At 35.6% G+C, this 15,399-nt stretch overlaps 1 non-coding gene across 1 annotated transcript; it reads left to right on the top strand.

Moving 5' to 3' along the window:
- The first annotated feature begins 318 nt into the window (after positions 1–318).
- On the top strand, positions 319–446 carry LOC114052531. The gene has a single exon (XR_003570272.1). It is a non-coding gene; the product is annotated as a U6atac minor spliceosomal RNA (small nuclear RNA).
- Positions 447–15,399: the final 14,953 nt, after the last annotated feature.

Genomic DNA, 15,399 nt, shown 5'->3' with positions numbered 1-15,399 from the left:
CAATCTGGTTCTTAGCTACCTTTCTAGATTTATTTCATGTTACTCCTCTTCACATACTCTACCTTCCAGAAAAACTAAACAAATAACTGTTTTCTAAATTGTGCATGTCATCTCCTATCTCCATGCCTTTGTACAAGCTGCCTCCCATATCTGGAATGTATTCCCTCCTCATCTCTCTTTGCTTCTAAGAATTCCCAGCTTTCTCTGAGCTACACATACTACAGCTTCTTGCAGCCACAAGTGAGAGTTGGGTGCCAGGTGAACACCAAAGGTTAATGAGCAGCCCTGAAAAGAGCTTGGCAAGCCCTCACACCAGAGGTGCTAATCCTCCTGAGAGAAGGTTAGCATTCTCTTTGATAAGGATGGAAGAGGTCCTAGTGACTTTTACAACACATATATGCTTAAGGCACTGCCACCTACTCTGTGGCATCTCACCATGAAAGTCTAATTAGGGAAGACCTAGGAGTAGTTCTGTTACATGATCTTAAGAGAAGAATGGAAAAAAGGGAAAGAAGAAAATTCTGAGGTTTGGGCGAGAGTGGCAGGAAAGAAAAGGAAGATGAGGAAAAAATATCTCCCATAATTAGGGTGCTTAAGTAGAAGTGTATACAAACAAGAATAAATGGGTAGGGGAATGCAACTGACACTTGAACCTTACTCTCATCTGAAAAGCAAGAAGAATGCATACACACAGACATAGCTGGATACAAAAATACATTTCACTTCACAGTGAAATAGAAGGGAAAAGGAAGATGACGGAGGAGGAATTAGAGAGGGTAGAGTAAGGGAAGGATTGGTCCTAAGTAAAAATCTATAAGCTCTTTTTGAGGTGTCAAAGAATGAGACCCTGAGTGGGTGCTGATAAATAGGGAAAAGGCTGATTATGTTATGTTACGTACATACAATTATGTTACATAAATATGATGGAATATTATTGTGTTATGAGAAATGATGGAGGCAGATGGTTTCATTCCCTAATTTCAGAGAAACCTTGGAAGACTTGCATGAGCTGAGGCATAGTGAAGTGAACAGAACCAAGAGAACAATTACTATACTGACAATATCGTAAAGACAAACAACTTTGAAAGACTCAGGAACTCTGATCAGTGTAATGAATAACTATGGTTCCGTTGGACTAATGATGAAATATATTGCCCCCAGTAGAATGTAAGATCCTTGAAGATGGCTAGTTAATGTTTGTCTTATATTCCCATCTACTCAAAAAGTTTGCACAATGTCATGCACATAGTAAGCATTTGATAAATGTTTGTTGATTGAAATATAGCTTGAGCCCCTATTTCACTGCCCTCTCATATCTTTACAAACCATCAAGAAAACATAGAACAAATAACAAAGTATTTCATTAGCAAAGTGCCTTGCATGTTGTAGGTGCTCAATAAAAGTTTGTTCAATTTAGCTGAACCAACATAAAGCAATTGCCATAATAAGGAGGATAGAAAGACCCCAGAATTATCTCGGCCAGTAAATACTTGATCTCCTTGTCAAATGAAGAACCATAGCAGCCAAGGGTAGCGCCATTATAGAAAGAAACTTATTTGCAAAAGCTTACAGACAGGGAAGATAGAGATTATGAGCACTTCACTTCATAAATGTCAGATGTGTTGAAGGGGAAAAATAAGCTTTCTCTGAGGCCCAATTAAGATAGATCATCTCAAGAGTACTTAAAAAGGAAGCTGAAAGTAGGGTAATAAACAGATTAGAAATCATAGAGATGTGTCAACATTTCTACTACAAGATATTTTCTCCTTCAGTGATAGTGAAGACATTGCATTTAGAGGCTGATACTTCAGTGTCAGATATATTACATTACAAGCACATGTAGAAATAACACTAAAAAATGGAGATGGAGAGTAATGGGGCCAGATGATACCTACACAGAAGATATTCATGCTGGAGGTAACACAGTGATAAGGGCACTGGGTGGTCAATGCTCAAGGTATCTGAAAGAGGGCAAGATACTGAACAACTGGGAAAAAAAATCAAGGATGGTCTTATTACAGAAAAAAAAGGTGATTGAGAGGACATCAACAACTACTGACCTATATGCCTATTTTTTCATTTCTAGAAAATCCTTACTTGAACTACCTCTGAATTCTTTCTTTTTTTCCCCCACATAATAGTATTTTCCCCCAATTACATGTAAAGATAGTTTTCAACATTCACTTTTATAAGATTTTGAGTTCCAATTTTTTTCTCCCTCCCCCTCCCTCCCCTCAGCAATTTGATATAGAGTATACACATACAATCATATTAAACATGTTCCCACATTAGTCATATTGTGAATGAAGAATCAGAACAAAAGGGAAAAAAAAACCACAAGCAAGGAAAAACAACAACAAAAAAGAGAAAATAGTATGCTTTAATCTGCATTCAGACTCCATAGTTCTTTCTTTGGATGTAGATAGCATTGTCCATCTTTAGTCTTTTTGAATTGTCTTAAATCATTGAATTGCTGAGAATAGCTGTTTGTCAAAGTTGGTCATCTCACAATGTTGCTGTTATTGTACACAATGTTCTTCTGGTTCTGCTCACTTTATTCAATATCAGTTCATTTAAGTCTTTCCAGTTTTTTCTGAAATTCACCTGCTCATCATTTCTCACGGAAAAATAGTATTCCATTACATTCATATACCACAACTTGTTTAGCCATTCCCCAATTGATGGGCATCCCCTCAATTTCCAATTCTTTGTCACCACAGAAAGAGCTGCTATAAATATTTTTGTACATGTGGGTCCTTTCCCCTTTTTTATGATCTCTTTGAGATACAGACTTAGTAGTGGTATTGCTGGATCAAAGGGTATGCACAGTTTTATAGTCCTTTGGACATTATCTACGCGTTTTTCAAAGTTACCCTTGATGAAAATATGAAATGGGAACAACCAGGCCTTCACAGATAATAGTTCTATAGTATACCACATCTTCACATTCACATAATTTATTGAAAAGCACTAAAAACACAAAGTCCCAAGGTATTATTTGTTAGCTATAAAAAAGCATTTGCTTCAATACAGCACAACACACACTTAAAGGCTCTTTTTAAACAAAAATATTTCGAATGCATATGGTGTGATCATATGTGATTCTTGGATCACGACAACAGAGAAATGTGTTTGATATCTTCTGGCTATTAATAAATATCAAGTGAATAAGAGGAGACATATATTCATACTCCCTGTTGTGGAGGATGTCCAGAGCAAAGTCCAAAAGGAAGATGATGAGGACAGTCAGATGCTAATCTATGTAGATGACATTATGTTGTTTGCATCAGGCCTCAAAACTCTATAGAACCCTTTGAATGAGATTCACAATTACTCAAAGAAATTCATCTTAATAATCCATATGGGAAAAGTCAAGTAGAAGAAGAATAATTCTTCTTCAGATTGTGATGTTCAGTGAGAAGGACAGCCTACTGATGAATCAGTACATTCTGTATACCTAGGACAGACACTGAAGATGGACCATGAGTTGGGCCCAAAATTGAATAGGAAGAAGGAAGGGGGATGGATTGCCTTTGGGAAATTGTTCAGCTGTGTCAGCAGTCCTAGATTTTTCCCTGAAACGAAAACTTATCTTTCAAAAGCCAATATTCTCCCAGTGTAGCTAGAACATAGCTTCTTATATGGCTGTGAATCATGGAACATTATGTACTCCGAAGACTCAAAGTTGTAGGTCACCCAAATAGCATTTCAGAGATGTACGATGGGTATCTCCACGCTTCAGCATACAACCAACGGTGACTTATGAACAAGAAATGGTGTTAAAGATAAGCAAAGAGATGACTAAGTAGAAGAAAGAGGGGAGGGGCTGATTATGAAGTGCGAATGAAAGATAATAGATGGGCAGATTGTGTGTTCCTTAATGGAAGGTCCCTAGCATGTTAGATGGTTCCTTTATTGGGGGAGGTGGGGAAGATGTACAAGAGTAAGTTAAGATGAGAATTCATGCATAGGATCTTCTGGAACAATGGAAAGAATACCTAGATAGCTACAATCTCACCATCTTAAGTGTCTAGAGACATTTAAGTATTGAAATATATTTAATTTATATAAGTTATTATGACACAATATAAAGACCACATGATAATTATTTGAGAGGCTATGTGGCATCAGGGATAGAGAGTCGACCTTACCTTGGAATTAAGAAGATCTGAGTTCAAGTCTTACTCTAACACATATTAGTTGTGTGACCCTAAGCAGGTCTCTTAACTTCTCTGTGACTCCAGGTAATTCTCTAATTCAGCACTTCTTAAACTGTGGATTGGGGTTGTAAAAAATTTGGCTGAACAGTAAAAGGTTTCTGAGAGTGCAACAACCAAAAATTAATTGAAAATCAAATGTGAAATGAATCTGAGGTGTTTCTGGCAGCACTTGCCAGTGTGGTGTCACACAATTTCACTGCAGCCTTGGTTCTGAACACATAGCATGAGGACTTTGAACTGTTCAAGAAGCTCTGCTCTAATTCAGGGTTGGTGTCAATTTGCACAAATAGATAAAATTTGTTCACTGGGATTTCCTTGCCTCACCTGTCCCACAACCCTAAAATGATTTTATATTGTCTCCAGCAGATCTTTTTATTTTTAAATTAAATTATTTTTAACATTTTTTCTTTTTAAATTTTGAATGTCAGATTCTCTCTCCCTCCCACCCAATCTGAGAAGGTAAGCAATATGATATCAATTATACAAGTGAAATCATGCAAAACATGTTTCTGTATTAGCCACAATGCAAAAGTAAATAAATAAATAGAGATAATTATACTTCAATTTACACTCAGAGTTCATCAATTCTGTCTCTCTGAAAGTGGACAGCATTTTTTTCCATCATGAATCCTTTGGAATTGTCTTGGACCATTTATATTGATCAAAGTGGCCAATAAGGAAAGTTCATCATTATCACAACATTGCTGTTATTGTGCACAATTATCTCCAAATTCTTCTCACTTTACTTTGCATCTGTTCACATCAGTCTTGTCATGTTTTTCTGAAACCACCCCCCTCATCAGTGTAATAGTGTTTCATCACAATCAAATGTCATGACTTGTTGAACCATTCCCTCAATTGGTGAACATCTGCTTGATTTCCAAATCTTTATCACCACAAAAGAGTTCATACAAATATTTTTGAACAATAGGTCCTTTTCCTTTTTCTTTGATCTCTTTGGGATACAGACCTAGTAGTAGTTTGTTGGGTCAAAAGAGTATGCACATCTTTATAGCCTTTTGTGCATAGCTCCAAATTGTTTTCTGTTCACTATTCCACCAACAATTCATTAGTGTATCTATTTTCTCTCCTTCTCTCCAGCATTTATCATTTCTGATAAGTGTGAGATGGTATCTCAGAGTTCTTTTTATTTGTATTTCTCTAATCAATAGTGATTTAGAGCATTTTTTCATATAACTGTAGATAGCTTTGATTTCTTTTCTGAAAACTATGTTCATATCCTTTGACCATTTATCATTTTCCTTTCAATGAAACTTTTATCAGAGAAACTTGCAACTTTTTTGTTATTATGTCATTATTTATAGTTTCTTTTAGTGAAATGTAGTTTCCCTGATTATCTCAATTAGGTCTATTTTTGCTTTTGACTTGTCTGAGATCATGATTGCTACCACTGCCTTTTTTATTTACTTTAGCTGAAACATATTGGATTCTGCTCCAGCCCTTTATTTTAACTCTGTATGTGTCTTTCTGTTTCAAGTATGTCTCTTGTGAAGAAAATATTGTTGGATTCTGGTTTCTAATCAATTTTGCTATCTGTTTCTGTTCCATGGCTGAACTCATCCCGTTCACATTCACAGTTACGATTACTAACTGTGTATTTCTTTTCATCCCATTTCTTCTGTTTTTTCTTCTCTCTCTTTTTATCTTGCAATGCCTCAAAAGTCTATTTTGCTTCTAACCACTACTTCTCTTAATCTATGCTACCTTTTATCATCCCTTGCTCCCTTCTTGTACTTCCTTCCTCCTATTTCCCTATTGAGTAAGAAAGATTTCTATGCACAACTGAGTGTGTATATAAATATTCTTCCCTTTTTTAGTCAATTCCTATGAGAATAAGGTTCAAGTATTACCTGCCATTCCTCCATTTTCCCCTCCATTGTAAAAGTTCTTTCTTACATGCCTCTTTCATGACAGAAAAATTTCCCCATTCCATCTTTTCCTTCTCCCTTCTCCCAGTGCATCTCTTTCTTGCCCCTTCATTTTTTTTTTGGAGACCATTCCAACATAATTAGCTCATACCCATGCCCTCTGTCTACGAAACACCTTTTAACTGCTCAAATGATGATAAAGGTCTTAGGAGTTACATGAATCATCTTTCCATATAGGAATATATACAGTTTAACCTTATCGAGTCTCTTATGATTTCTCTTTCATGTTTTCCTTTTTATATTTCTTTTTAAAAAAATATTTATTTTATTGTGAATTTAAGAAATAAAACAAGTATTTCCATAATATAGTACAATAAAAAAAGATGGTTGTACATGAAATTGCAAATCTATTATGTTCAACTTGCTATTCCTTTTAAATATATAATAAAGTTATCATGTAACATTCTTATTTTTTTTCCTTTTCTTCCTTCCCCTTCCCCTAGAGACGGCTACCATCAGGTACAAACATGTGTGGTGTGTGTGTGTGTGTGTGTGTGTGTGTGTGTGTGTATGTGTGTATGTGTGTTTGTGTGTGTGTGTGTAAGTGAAAACATTTTATACATACTTCTATTTATCAGTTCTTTCTCTGGATGCAGATAGTGTCTCACATTTGAATGTCAAATTTTCCATTCAACTCTGATCTTTGTCAGGAATTTTTGAAAGTCCTCTGTTTCATTAAATATCCATTTTTTCCCTCCTGATGTATTATACTCAGTTTTGCTGTGTAGGTTATTTGTCTTTGTAATCCTAGCTCCTTTGCCTTCTAGCATATCATATTCCAAACTACTTTAATGTGGAAGCTCCTTTAATGTGTAAGCCACTAAATCTTGTGTGATCCTGATTGTGGCTCCATATATTTGAATTGTTTCTTTCTGGATGCTCAAGACATTTTTCTTTGACCTGAAAGCTGTCGTATTTGGCTGCAATATTCCTAGGAGTTTTCACTTTGAGATCACTTTCAGAAGGTGATCAGTGGATTCTTTCAATTTCAGTTTTATCATCTGAATCTAAGATATTGGGGCGGTTTCCTTGATATTTCTTGAAATATGATGTTTAGGCTTTTTTTTTTGATCATGGTTTTCTGGTCCAATAATTTAAATTATCTCTCTTCAGAGTATTTTTGAGGTAAGTTGTTGTTCCAATGAGATATTTCGTATTTTCTTCCATTTTCTTATTCTTTCGACTTTGTTTTACTGTCTCTTCCTATCTAATGGAATAATTAGCTTCCAGTCGCCCAATTCTAATTTTTAAGGAATTATTTTTTTCAGTGAATTTTTGTACCTCTTTTTCCATTTGATCAATTGTGCTTTTTAAGGAGTTCTTCTCTTCAGTGAATTTTTGTGCCCCCTTTACCATTAGGCCAACTCTATTTTTTAAGGTGCTATTTTCTTCAATATTTTTTGTGCCTCTTTTACCAAGCTGCTAATTCTCTCTTCATAATTTTCTTGCATCACTCTCATTTTTTTTACCAGTTTTCCCTTACCACTCTTATCTCTTTAATGCTTCTAAGAATTCTTGTTGGGCCTGTATCCAATTAGGATTTATCCTTGAGGCTTTGAGTGTAGCTGTTTTTGAATTATTGTCTACCTCTGAGTTTTTATCTTGGTCTTCTATGCCACTGTAGTAGCTTGTTATGGTTTAGTTCTTTTGTTGTTGTTGTTGTGGTTTGCTTATTTTTACAGTCTATTTCTTGACCTATAACTTTATGTTAAAATTGGCCTCTGCTCACCTGAAGGTGGGGAGGCACTGTCTTAAGCTTCAGGCTTTCTAAAAAAAAAATTATTTTTAGTTTTCAACATTCACTTCCATAAGATTTTCAGTTTTAAATTTTCTTACCCTCGCTCTCTTCCCCCCTCCCCAACACAGCATGCAATCTGATATAGGCTCTACTTATGCATTCATATTAAACATATTTTCACATTAGTCATGATGTAAAGAAGAATTAGAACAAATGAGAGGAACCACGAGAAAGAAACAAAACAAAATAACAAAAGAAAAGGAGAGCAAATAGTATACTTCCATCCGCATTTAGATTCCAAAGCTCTTTCTTTGAATGTGGATAACATTTTCCATCTTTAGTCTTTTGGAGTTGTCTTAGATCCTTGCACTGCTGAGAAGAACTAAGTCTATCAAAGTCAGTCATTGTACAGTGTGGCTGTTACTGTATACAATGTTCTCCTGGTTCTGCTCATTTCACTCAGCATTAGTTCATATAAAAGTCTTTCCAGATTTTTCTAAAGTCCATGTGTTTATCATTTCTTATAGTACAATAGTATTCCATTACATTCATATACCACAACTTGTTCAGCTATTCCCCAATTAATGGGCATCCCTTCAATTTTTTGCCATCGCAAAAGAGCTACTATAAATATTTTTGTACATGTGGGTACTTGGGTTTTTTTTGTGCTGCTGTTTTCAGAGCTAGCTATGGGTGTCTGCAAGTTTTTGGGTCTTCCAAAGGAGTGTGGTCTGGAGAGATGTATGGTCACTGCTTTCCTGGTCTGTTCTATTATCTTTACCCAGGAAGGGCCCCTCTTCCCCTGCAGCTGCAAGTGCTAGCAGTCTTCTTGGCCTTGGAACCTTGAGCAGGGCCCCTGCTCCCTTGTGACTGACTCCAGGCACTCCTCTTTGCCCTGGAACTGCATATGGGCAATAGAGTTGCCAATCAGCACTAGCTATTCCCAGTGCCTGCAATGGATCCCCTATAATCTCTTTCTGAGCAGTTGTCTGACCCCCTTACTGTCTCTAGGCTGAGAGTTCTCAAACTCCTGCTCCTGCTGCAGCCACTGTTGCTACCACCAACTGTGTGTACTTTTGACAGGTTTCCACTCTGGTGTCACAGACCTCTCCTGCAAACCTTCTAAATTTTCTTAGTCTAGAAAAATGTCTCACTGACCTATTGTTGGCTTTGCCAATCCAAAATTTGATTTGAGGGATTATTTTAAAGTTGTTTGGAGGGGAATGTTGAAAGAGTTCAGCTGAGTTACAGCCTCTTACCCACCATCTTGGCTCTGCTCTCCCAGAAGATCCTTTTTATAAGATACATGTGTGGTCCAGGAATTGGAGGGAGTACATTGACTAGTTCCTATAGACTTTTCCACTAGCACCTGAGTAAGATAAATTTGTAAGATTAAGAAACTGTCCTCTTGGAAGGCAGGGAAAACCTATCTTCAAAAGAATAAGATACATAAAAGGAAGGTGAGGAGGGAACAGCAATAGGAAAAAGAGGCAGGGGGTGGCAGAGAACACAGCAGCGAGCTTGGATGGAACATAATTGGCAGTTATCAGATGGGGGCAATGACTAACGATAGAAGAAACAAGGAGGGGCACCTCCAGTTGAATCTCTGTTCTCTGAAGAGTGTGTGTGTGGAGGGTTGGGAGGGTGGTGGTGTCAAGGGTAATGATTCATTAATCATAATACTAACACATTGGGCTGCTATTGAGAGGAGTCACACCAGATAAATACTCATTGTTTTGTGTTAGTTAAAATAACCACAGGTCAAAGAACCACTGGTTGCTGCAAGAAGTGTATGAAATAAACATTTTTCTTTTTAAAGGAAACTAATGAATACAGAAAAGTGTCTCCAAATCAAAGAAATGAAACTATGCAATAGCTAATGGTAGAACTGAAAGAAGGGATTATTTAATATGGCCAACTCTGGCCATAATGACTAGGTTTGAAAAGAGAGGCAGAGTCTGGTAGATAAATCAGTTAACAAACATTTATTAGGCCCCTACTATGTGACAGGCACTGTGCTAAATGCAGAGTAAACAAAGAAAAACAAAAAGCATAGTTCCTGACTTCAAGGAATTCATATTGTAATGGAATAGACCATGTAAACAACTATGTACTTACAAGATAAAAACAGAGTAGATGAAAGATAATCTCAGAGGAAAGGTAGTAGCAATGGTCAGGGAGGACAGAAGGGAGAGTGACTGGGAAAGACCTCCTGCAGAAGGCAGGGTTGGGGCTGAGTCTTGAAGGAGTCAGGGAAATACCTGAAGGTAGAGGGAAAGTATTCCAGGCATGAAGAGTATCCAGTGAAAAGTAACAGTTTCTACTAAAAACACTTGAAAATACAGATATAAAAGGATTTTTCTTTAAATTGATAAAAAGTATTTACCTAAAACCAACCATCAGCAAGTATTATTTGTAATAGAGATAAACTAGAAGTCTTCCCAGTAAGAGATCAGGTGTGAAACAAGGATGCCCACTGTCACCAATATTATTCAATATTATAATGGAATCCTAGCAATAGCAATAAGAGAAGAAAAAGAAACAGAAGGAATTTGAATGGGAAATGATGTAATAAAACTATCTCTTTTTGAAGATGTTATGAGGCTATACTTGAAAAATCCCAAAGGCTCAACTAAATAGTTAGTTGAAACAATTAATAATTTTAGCAAAGTAGCAGAATATAAAGTCAATCTACATAAATCATCATCATTCCTATTTATTACCAACAAAACCCTGCAAGAAGAGATAACAAGAAATACCCCATTTAAAATAACTCTAGATAGTATAAAATGCCTGGTAGGACACCTGCCAAAACAAATCCAGGCACTTATATGAACAAAATTGCTAAAAAAAAACACTTTTTATATAAATAAAAATTAAATTTAAATAATTGGAGAAATATTCATTGTTCATGGGTAGGCAGGGCCAATATAATAAAAATGACAATTTTACCTAAACTAATTTATATATTCAATGTCATCCCAATTAAATTACCAAAAAATTATTTTACTGTTAGAAAAAATAATAACAAAATTCATTTTGAAGAACAAAAGGTCAAGAATACCAAAGGAACTAATGAAAAAAATGTAAAGGATGGAGGTTTAGCAGTACCATATCTGAAACTGTATTATAAGGTAGTAATTATCAGAACTATCTGGTACTGGTTAAGAAATAGAAAGGCAGAGCAGTGGAACAGAGGAGACATGCAATTTACAACAGCAAAATCTATAAAAACCTTGTGTTTGACCCTATGAGTAAAGATTTAAGTTTTTGAAATAAGAATTCATTATTTGGTAAAAAAAACTGACAGGGAAAGCTGGAAAGTAGTCTGACAGAAATTGGGCATAGACCAATATCTTACACCATTTACTAAGATAAGGTCAAAATGGATACTTGACCTACACATAAAGAGAGGTATTACAAGAAAATTGGAAGAACATGGAACATATTACCTATGAGAGTTATGGATAGGCAAACAGCTTATGAATAAACAAGAAGTAGAAAGCCATGTGAGGTATAAAATGTATAATTTTGATTACATTAAATTAAAAAAGATTTTATACAAATAAAACAAATGTAGCCAAGATCAGAAGAAAAGCAGAAAATTGGGGAAAAATTTATAGATAGTTTCTCAGACAAGTGTCACATTTGAAATATATGTAGAACTTTGTCAAATCTATAAGAATATGAGTCATTCCCCAATTGATGAATAGTCAAAGGATATGAACAGGCAGTTTCCAATGAAGAAATTGAAATAATTTATAGTCATATGAAAAAATGCTCTAAATAATTATCGATTAGAGAAGTGCCAAATTAAAACAACCTAGAGATGTTATTTTATACTTATTAGGTTGGTGAAAATGATTGAAGGGAAAAGTAACAAATGTTGGAGGGGATGTGGAAAAAGTGGGACACTAATACACTGTTGGTGGAACTGTGAACTAATCTAACCATTTTGGAAAACAATCTGGAATTATGCCCAAATAGTTATTAAATTGCCTTTAGCTTTGACCCAGCAATATCACTATTATTAGATCTGTTTCCCAAGATGATTAGGGGAAAAGGAGAAGAACGTATATGTTCTAACATATTCATAGAAGCTCTTTTAGTGGTGGCAAAGAATTGGAAATTGTGGGGATGCTGGTCAATTGGAGAATGGCCAAACAAGTTGTGGTATATGATCATGATGGAATACTACTGTGCTATAAGAAATAGTGAGCTCGATGATCTTAGAAAATCATGGATAAACTTGCATGAAATAATGAAGAGTGAAATGAACAGAACCAAGGAAACATTGTATACAGTAACAACAATATTGTTTTAAGAATAACTGAGTAACCAAGTCATTTTGGGTATTATAAATACCCAAATTAATTACAAAGGACCTATGAAGGAATGTGCTATCTGCATCCAGAGAAAGAACTGACAAATAGAAGTATGTGTAGAATGGTTTTACACACACACAGACACACACATACACACACACACACACACACATCTGTGTCATAATGGTAGCCATTTCTAGGGTGGAGTTTGGGGAGGGAAGACAAAAAAAGCTACATGATAACTTTACTATATATTTAAAAGGAATAGCAAGTTGCACATAATAGATTTGCAGTTTCATGAGCAATCATCTTTTTTCTACTCTACCATGTTATGTAAGTGCTTGTTTTATTTCTTAAGTTCATAATAAAATAAATAAAATAAAAAAGATAAAAATACACAGAAAATAGCAGTGTAACCCAGGTTTCCAGCTGGAAACATTTGCATAATATTCTCCTTATTGGTGGAGTTGAAACCAGTATTACAACAGAAAGAAGTTCAATGGGGGACACAGAAGGGAAGTTTTGTTAGTAGTATGTAACATTTAATATAGATTTTAAAACATATAACAGAAATTCATAGTTTTATATACAATTCTATTTTCTATTATTTCCATATTGAAAAGCTCATGTTTATTGATGTCTGTTAAGTCCATTATAAAAAAGAAAACAATAAAAAATATTGTTCCAATGACTTCCGCTCTCCCACTCATTTATATGGAAGAAAAACAGAGTTTTGGAATTAAAAAACTGCGAGACTCCAAAAAAAAAAAAAAAGGTCACAGAAGAGGGAGATGGAGTTCCATGTGGAAGTTGCCAGTATAGCTATACAATGGAAAAAGTGGAGTCAAATATAAAAAGACTGGGAAAGGAAAAGGCCAGCTTGTGAAGGAATTTAAATGATGAATAGAGAATTCTATATTTGATTTTAGAGGTAATAGGGAACTGTTGGAGTTCATTGAGTACTAGGGTAATGTGGTCTGACCAGATCTTTAGGAAATTCACTTTGGCAGCTAAATATGGCAGATGAATTAGAATGGGGAGAGAAATGAGGAAGTGAGACCAACCAGCAGGCTGTTGTAATAGTCCAGATGAGATGCAATCATGGTCTGTGCCAGGGTGGTCCAGTGTGAGTCTAGAGATGTGGATGTATATAGAGATGTAGTGAAGGTAGAAACAATAAGATATGGCAACAGATTGAATATATAGGGTGAGTACAGAGAGAAGAGACAAAGGTGGCACCAAGGTTGTGAGCCCAAGTGACTGGGAAGATAGTGGTTGCCCTCAACAGTAATGGGTAAGATTAAAAGAGAAGAGTTTGGGGGTGAAAGATGATGATTTTTAAGACAGTAGATAACTAATGTACATATACATATAAATCATATATTCAAAAGCTATTCCTCAATAGATAAGTCATCAGTGGATATGGATAGAGTTCTCAAGAGAAGAATGATAAACTATTAATAACCATATGAAACAATGCTCCAAATAACTAGTAATAAGAGAAAGGGAAATCAAAACAACCCTAAGGTTTCACCTCATACCCAAAAAACTGGCAAAGGTGACAAAAAATGGAAGGGTTTTGGTAAAATTGGGACATTAAGGGATCGTTGATTTGGAAAGCAGTTTGGAATTACACAAATAAAGTGTCTAAAATGTCCATACTCTTTGACTCAGAGATTCCACTATTAGGCACATATTGTAAGGAAGTCATTGATAAGAATAGAGTCTCCACATACACCACAATATTTAGAGTGCCACTTTTTAAAAATAGTATCTGGAAAAAAGCAGATGTCCATTCACTGGGGAATGGCTAAACAAATTGTGGTGCATGAATGTGATGGAATATTACTATGCTGTAAGAAATAATAAGTATGATGAATACAGAGAATCATGAAAAAATCTACATGAGCTGAGGCAGAGTGAGGTTAAGTAGAGCCAAGAAAATGATTTGTAAGATAAAAATAGTATTGTAAATGTTGGAGAGAAAGACAACAACCACATATCAAAAATGAATGTTGCAAAATTACAAAGAACAGGCAAGGCTCCAAAGAAGAAATATGAGAAGATATCCCTACCTGACTCTTTTGCAGAGGCAAGGGTGTGGAACTTTACATATATTTTTAGACTTTTTTAGTCAGTTTTGCTGATTTTTTTCCTCTTCCTCTTCTTTTTCTTTTCTTTTCTTCCTTAAAAGGTATTTGTTAGATGGGATGGCTTCTTGGGAGAAATTTTGGCAATGTAAAACCAAAAGATATCAATTAAATTTTATTTTAAAAATTAAGTAGAGCCTTTGAAATTTTGGAATTTAACCTGCCAAATTGAAAAAGAAGACCAAGAAAAATAATGAATTCTGTTTAAGATATATTTGAGAAGTTTCAGATGCTGTCTAGTTTGAGATGTGCAAAAAGGTGGGAGCACGGAACTTTCCATATTACTTGCCATCCACTCTACTATACATCTAGGTAATAGTACTGAGACCTAGAAAGAACCTTACAGGTCATATGGTCCAATCTCATCTAATTAAAGTTAAGAAGATGAGGCCCAAAGAGATGAAGTGACTTACCCCAAGGCCACACAGTTATTAAGTACAATAAATGCAGAGCTTCTTAGGGGGCAGCTAGGTAGTGCAGTGGATAGAGCATCAGCCCCTGGAGTCTGCAGGACCAAGGTTCAAATCTGGCATCAGACTTGACACTAACTAACTGTGTGACCCCGGACAAGTCACTCAACCCAGATTGCATTGGAAAAAAAAAAAGAACTAGTTAACTTCCCCTTTCTGCTAAATCCATCTGTTTTCCAAAAATCTCCCTTTTTTTTTCATCAAGAGGACCACAATCCTTCTAATCACTTAGGTATGCAGGTTGTCCTTGATTCTCCTTCTCCCCACATTGATAATTAATTACCATCTTGTGGATTCTACTCCTATAACTTCTCCTCATCTTTCTCCTTGTCTCTATTCACATAACCTTTGCCCCAGTTTAGGCCCTTATCACATGACCGACAGACTATTGCAATAGCCTCTTAATTGGTCTTCCTGCCTCAAGTCTCTCCCTCCTCCAATCCATCTTTCCCCTATAACTGGGAATACTTAATCCTGAAGCACAGTGACCATGTTGTTCTCCTACTCAATAAAATTCAGTGGACGATTGCCTCTAAAATAAGAAACA

The sequence above is a fragment of the Vombatus ursinus genome, unplaced genomic scaffold, assembly GCF_900497805.2.
Source record: "Vombatus ursinus unplaced genomic scaffold, bare-nosed wombat genome assembly UNPS02014807.1, whole genome shotgun sequence".
Classification (NCBI taxonomy): Eukaryota; Metazoa; Chordata; class Mammalia; order Diprotodontia; family Vombatidae; genus Vombatus; species Vombatus ursinus.
The sequence above is the reverse complement of the archived record's forward strand: the minus strand, read 5'-3'. Positions and strand labels throughout refer to the sequence as shown.